This window comes from Astatotilapia calliptera, unplaced genomic scaffold, assembly GCF_900246225.1.
Source record: "Astatotilapia calliptera unplaced genomic scaffold, fAstCal1.2 U_scaffold_60, whole genome shotgun sequence".
Lineage (NCBI taxonomy): Eukaryota > Metazoa > Chordata > Actinopteri > Cichliformes > Cichlidae > Astatotilapia > Astatotilapia calliptera.
Genome location: NW_020535801.1, coordinates 31,674 through 39,177, shown reverse-complemented (window position 1 = coordinate 39,177; position 7,504 = coordinate 31,674).

Here is a 7,504-nt window from a genome sequence, read left to right as displayed (position 1 = left end):
TTTTCTTTCCAAACATAACACTTAACAAATGACTAAGATATATTTAAGATATATTTATACAACACAACATCAACAAAGTCTTTCTTTAAAAAAAACTTTTCTTTTAAAAGTTCTAGCTGAAACCAAACCCTAACAGTTGCTGGATGATGTTATACTCATAATTTCCAGGATGTACTCCAGTTCTTAACCTTATGTTAGTATTGTGTGAGTATTTCCCAGTAGTGACTCCAGTTTCCATCACGGTCAGCACCATAACCAAACACATTAACCTAGGAAGACAAAAAATGAACATATGAATGAATGAGAAACAAATGCATGAACAAAATGTCCCTTTTCTAACCAAACTCCACACAATGGCTGCTGAAAAATGAAATGAACAGTTGGACAGCGACCTGAGCAAGCACTAAATGGAAACACCATGATTATACAGGGAGTGCAGAATTATTAGGCAAGTTGTATTTTTGAGGAATAATTTTATTATTGAAGAACAACCATGTTTTCAATGAACCCAAAAAACTCATTAATATCAAAGCTGAATGTTTTTTGAAGTAGTTTTTAGTTTGTTTTTAGTTTTAGCTATTTTAGGGGGATATCTGTGTGTGCAGGTGACTATTACTGTGCATAATTATTAGGCAACTTAACAAAAAACAAATATATGCCCATTTCAATTATTTATTTTTACCAGTGACACCAATATAATATCTCCACATTCACAAATATACATTCCTGACATTCAAAAACAAAACAAAAACAAATCAACAACCAATATAGCCACCTTTCTTTGCAAGGACACTCAAAAGCCTGCCATCCATGGATTCTGTCAGTGTTTTTATCTGTTCACCATCAACATTGCGTGCAGCAGAAACCACAGCCTCCCAGACACTGTTCAGAGAGGTGTACTGTTTTCCCTCCTTGTAAATCTCACATTTGATGATGGACCACAGGTTCCCAGTGGGGTTCAGATCAGATGAACAAAGTGGCCATGTCATTAGTTTTTCTTCTTTTATACCCTTTCTTGCCAGCCACGCTGTGGAGTACTTGGACGCGTGTGATGGAGCATTGTCCTGCATGAAAATCATGTTTTTCTTGAAGGATGCAGACTTCTTCCTGTACCACTGCTTGAAGAAGGTGTCTTCCAGAAACTGGCAGTAGGACTGGGAGTTGAGCTTGACTCCATCCTCACCCCGAAAAGGCCCCACAAGCTCATCTTTGATGATACCAGCCCAAACCAGTACTCCACCTCCACCTTGCTGGCGTCTGAGTCGGACTGGAGCTCTCTGCCCTTTACCAGTCCAGCCACGGGCCCATCCATCTGGCCCATCAAGACTCACTCTCATTTCATCAGTCCATAAAACCTTAGAAAAACCAGTCTTGAGATATTTCTTGGCCCAGTCTTGACGTTTCAGCTTGTGTGTCCTATTCAGTGGTGGTCGTCTTTCAGCCTTTCTTACCTTGGCCATGTCTCTGAGTATTGCACACCTTGTGCTTTTGGGCATTCCAGTGATGTTGCAGCTCTGAAATATGGCCAAACTGGTGGCAAGTGGCATCTTGGCAGCTGCACGCTTGACTTTTGTCAGTTCATGGGCAGTTATTTTGCGCCTTGGTTTTTCCACACGCTTCTTGCGACCCTGTTGACTATTTAGAATGAAACGCTTGATTGTTCGCTGATCACGCTTCAGAAGCTTTGCAATTTTGAGACCGCTGCATCCCTCTGCAAGATATCTCACTATTTTTGACTTTTCTGAGCCTGTCAAGTCCTTCTTTTGACCCATTTTGCCAAAGGAAAGGACGTTGCCTAATAATTATGCACACCTGATATAGGGTGTTGATGTCATTAGACCACACCCATTCTCATTACAGAGATGCACATCACCTAATATGCTTAATTGGTAGTAGGCTTTCGAGCCTATACAGCTTGGAGTGAGACAACATGCATGAAGAGGATGATGTGGACAAAATACTCATTTGCCTAATAATTTTGCACTCCCTGTACAATGGCAAGTTTAGCTAAAAAGCTTTCCATGAAGGACTGTCCTCTACATTGTAGTCTAGTCACATCAAGAACAGGAAACATCAGAAAGACTTGCAGAAGCTTTCACTTTCATAGGGCATGTGAATTGAAATTTAACGATTCACAGATTTAATCAGAGTTCTTTAATCAAGTGATACTGGTGTTTAAACCAGTTCTGTTCTTCACCAAAGACGTTTTGAACTTTTGAATAACTTTTGAAATGCAGATCTATTTAAAAAGGCAATACAAAATAAAATGATGAACAGATTAGTAAAGACTCAAATGGACCAGCTTGTATGACAATAAAAAACTAGTGCTGTCAGTGTTAATCTTGTTAAAATGACGTTAATGCCACAACCGCATTAACACAGCAAATCTCCGTTAGCGAGTTAGCGCGGATCACCCAGTGCGTGGGGCTGTACGGTGTCAACATGTTAGCGCGAATCAGCCCCAAGCACGGGGTGTGAGATTAACGATGACAGCACTATAAAAAACATATTTTACTTCGTACTTCTGGCACTTCAGAGACTGAAAACTTTCTACTTACCTAATCACAAATGTGAAGTGCAAGAATCAAAAAAATTTATTATTAAACATTTTTTATTTTTAAATATTACCATTGCTTTGCCGTTGACGTTACTCACCAAATCCTTGTTAGTTTTTATCTTTGATTTCACTGGCATATATGACCTGTTGGAAACAGCATGACATTGAAACATATAAAGTAGGTGTTTAACCTTTGTGTGGTGTTCGTATTTTTGTTACTCAGCCAGTGTTCATGGGTCTGGTGGACCCGCTAGAGTTTTGGCTTTCCAAATTAACACTATCAAACAATTTTATGTTAAATTACTCAACAGATGTTTACTTCATCCCAATTACAAGCCATATGAACAGCAAACATGATTAATTTTTTTCCCTTTACCTTTGTTAGATCACATTTATGAATGAATGTGCTTCTCGTTTTTTTTTTTTTTTTATTATAAAATGTTATAAAAAAATAAATCAGTTATAATCAAGTGGAGTGAGTGGAAAGACACAACACATTTACACGTGAAGCAATATGTTTCACAACTAAATGGGATCAGCTGCTCATCAATGGTGACATTAGGCCCAGGGTTGTAAAACAGGGGAGGTGGTGCACCCACTTATCCCACACTGTCCTGATGGCAGCTAGCTCGTCTCTCTGCCGTCGAGCTGGTCTGTCGTCTCGGTTATCAAAAAGGAATAATCCTGGAAATTTTGTGGAAGTTTTCCAGAGACATTGATGCACGGAAAGGTTCTTGCCGGTTTCTGCATCCCACAGGGATTCTGTGGATTCCCCTTTGGACCTGAAAACTCCTGCAAGGATAAGAACCCCAAAGTAGGCCTTTGGGGTTCTTAGATGAATTTGGTCCATCTCCTTCCACCTCTCTCCAAAAACACACCTTCCTTCTAGATTACTGCAATGCAGAAAAAATTTCTGGATGGAATCTGGGATGAAAAGCTCAAATGAAGACTTGATGTCCTGCACATGAGTAACTTCAGCCGTGTTGGCCCTGGCTTATCACAGTAACAGCTCTGCAGGGTGGCTCATTTCTTGGGCAAGAAGACCATTCAATGTCACCAGTTACTGACATCCATATTTCTTCACTTGCTGTCTGGTGGGCTTGTTCTGGTCCTGGAGCTGGCTGCAGATGGGGTACTCGTCTTCGTTTTGTTACTAAATGGTGCTCAACCTCATCCTCTTCTTCAAAGTCACTGTCAGACTCTGAATTTTCAGAAATGTGAAATATTCTGAAACCTCTTTGTCAACATCATCATCTGAAGCCCCTCTCTCTTCCAAAATCAATTGCATGGCCCTCGCAGTAGATAATCTTTTGCCATCTTGATCAGTTGTCATAAAGAACCACACTGGCAAAGTCTTATTTATAGTATTTTGCCCCTAATTTGCAGGTGGGACAGGGTATGAGAAAATAAAATTTGGATCCCTCAAGAAAGAGGGTAAAATGTGTGGGAATGTCAGAGCAGACGGTGTTGATGGTTGAATTTTCAACAATGTTGCAACTTTGTGCGGAGCAGGAGGGGAAGAAAACACTATCAGCAGCACCAGAAAGGAGGAAGACAGAGTGTGGGAACACAGGACCTACACTTTCAACACTTTTACTAGACCTGGGTCCAGTGGACCCGAACACCTTGTATGTAATGTAAATGCGTGGGGGGAGGTACAGCATTCGGTCATTGAAAATTAGTTCGGATTTATGTTCTTCACAGAAAATAAGCCAAAGCCAATGAATTTCAGGTTGAAAAAATAATTCATTGTTTAATTTTTCTCTTGAGAAAAACTGAAAACGGGTCTCACAGACCCGAACACCATACAAGGGTTAAAAAAAACAAAGCTAAAAAAAGGCATGGAGAAGGATCAGAGTAATGGTTTGATATAGAAATTCACCTTATTTCACCTCACACTACATCCATCAGCCAAATCCTTTTAATCTGCGTACATGTTAAATTCATGCACTGGCATTCTATTTTTGCATTTGATGTAAATTCTGTACTGCAAGACAATCTAGGGGAAATATTTTGAGATACTTTGCTTAGTAGCAAAGTAAACCTAAACCTACAGAAGAGTGTCATTTAAAAAAAAGAAAAAACTCGGGTGGCATTGGAGGGACCAAGAACAAATCTTATCTGTCAATCTTATCTGTCATGTTCTGGTCTGCCTGGTTAATGGGGGTTGGGGTTAGGGTTAGCTGCTCGAAAGAACCATATAATTGAAGCCATGGTATAACACTTCTGGTGTTCTGCCACCTTTTGCTTATATTTCCCTCTGGCCATGACTCCAGGGGATCTTCGCCACTGTCATTGGTGCTGTTATTCCATCGGAACAGAGTTTTTCCCTAAAACTAATCAACATCACAGGCATAACTGATGACCACCTTAGTTGCCCGGAATGCTCAGTACAGTCAGGGAGGCCAGAGTCGTTCTATATGGATGAATTTATTCAACCATTTAATTGCCAGTACAAAAACTACCTGTCAATGGAAAATTGTATTTAGTAGTCAGTATAATCTTTTAGTGATATAAGTTTGCATATGGTAGAATACTGCATGTAGTTATTTGTATTAGGAAATATTCAACCATGTATACTTAGAGGCATATAATCAATTGTGTGTGATCTCTAACAGGCTGCAGGCTTGGTGTGCACTCCCAGAATGCACCCCCACGTCCTGGGAGCATGAGAGTTCGTACCTTGTTTTATTGTTTTACGGTAGGATTAACGTAGCTATGTTTGTTTTAGTTTAAGTGCTTCTTTACATATAGATGAACTGCTGGACTTCCTGACCAAGGATGTACCTTTTGTGCTTTCATGACCCTTTGATCAGCAGGACACACACAGAAGTATAAATAAAGACCGGGGCAGTTTCTTAGTGCGAGTCTCTCAGTAGGGAGCTGCCCTTGCTAGCAAGAACTCTGTGTGTTTCTCTTTTCTGAGTCTTTACTGAAGAAGTGTTTTAGAGTATATTCCTTAACATTTATTTGGTCCTTCGTAGCCGGAGCAGAAATTATCAGAACTGTTATCTGTGACTCTGTTCCAGGATCCAGCACTGATTCCTGACGCCGTGGGGAGCCAGCACCGAAGCCTGTGCACAGCCCTCTTGGACGAGGAGAGAGCCCCAGGACGTTAAATTCGGGTCTGGGCCGGTGTTTTTAATCTGGTCCACGGCGGTGGGATTCAGTCCAATGATCTGAACCACCAGTGAGACGTCGGAGAGTGAGAAACACTATTTTGGTATATAAGACGGCCGCAAAAGTTTAAAGAAATGTGATAAAAAAAAAAGGTTTAAGTTCGCCAAAAGGAACCGTGTTTCGACCAGTTTTAGAGGTAGCTGAAATTACTTCGTGACGAATTCAAATATGTTTAAGTAAATAAAAACAAGTATAAAATGGCTGCAAAGGTTTAAAGTAACGTCAAAAATTAGGTTTAAGTTCGGCAAAAGGAACTATGTTTCGACCAGTTTTAGAGGTAGCTGAAATTATCTCGTGACAAATTAGCGCGCAACTGTCTATGTGTGTGTATGTGTCTGGAAGTAAGTTGATTTTACAGCACAATACGCTGCTGAACTACTTCCATTTTTGTTTTCTTTGCTGAGGCTCATGTGCTGGTGACAAAGGAGAACGGTTGAGTTTCATCTCATAAAACTGATACCGCTTCACCGTTAGGGTGAAGTCGAAGGCCGTATCAGTAAACCACTCTGAAGTCAAGCGTGCCAGCGACGGCCCAGCAAAATCTTTGAAAATGGGTGATAAACAAGAAAAATTAACACCTGATGAGAAATGTCTAGAAAAACAGCAAGCCGGAGCAGGACTAATCCAAAAGAAAGAGAGAGGAATGCATAGTGGAAGAGCAAGAGGTAGAGGCTACACACACACACCAAACAGTGGCTTTAACACTACATGCTGGAGGTGTGGAAAAGAGGGACATTTTGTACGTGACTGTAAGAAACAAAGAAGACAGTAACTCAGAATACGATAGCAGCTCAGGTAAAGAGAGCAGTTCAGACTAGGAAGAACATAATAATCCCTCACCCAGCAAAAATTAGAGATCACAGTAGTTTGAAGTAGTTTAAAAAAGGGTTGGAAACAGACCCGACTGAATAGATATAAATGCAAGAGGAATAAAGTAAAATAAACAAAAAGCTAAATTACAACTTAATTTTAATGCATTCAAACTAATAATAAAAAGGATAACCTATAAACTGGTATTAATAATGAAAGCAGATAATTCACACAAACAGAACTGTGATAACTGTGATAACTGGAGTGTGCAGCGTTTCCGTGAGCAGTTTTCCTGCATCTTGACTTGTGTGTAGAGTGTTCATAACATCAGCATCATGTTTTTGTTTATTTGTTTTGTTGGGTTGAAAAATAGTTAAATAAACTGGTGATCATATTTATGGATCACCATGGCACATATCATCAGCCATGTGATTTATTTATGCAGCTGAAAAAGTGAGTGTGAATGTGTTTGACGTCACAGTGTTTTTGTGCGCTGTGTAAAAGTAATTGCCTCTGATTGTGAGAGCGGTGATTCTGCAGGTCACCAGCTATTATTAAAAAAAAAAAAAGAGTGAAAAAGAGACAAAATGTACATGGTAGATGAAAAATAATTATAGGAAAAAGGTTTTGTGTTGATCAGCCAAAAAAACAACTATAATGTCATTTTCTGCTTTTAAGAAAGGATTGTTCACACAAACACACACAGAGAGAGAGAGAGCGAGAGAGAGAGAGAGAGAGAGAGAGAGAGAGAGAGAGATGTGTGTTGATTAAGCAGTGATGATGATAATGAAAATGTCTTAGTTTGTCACTTTCAGGTGAAAAGCAGACCTGTATCAATTTTCCACATGCAGCGGTCGGACGGAAGAAATTTATAGTTAAACATCATTGGAAACGTTCAAGCCAAGTTTCTGGCTGACTTATTTACAGCACGATCTGTCTCAAAACTCTCACTCTTAC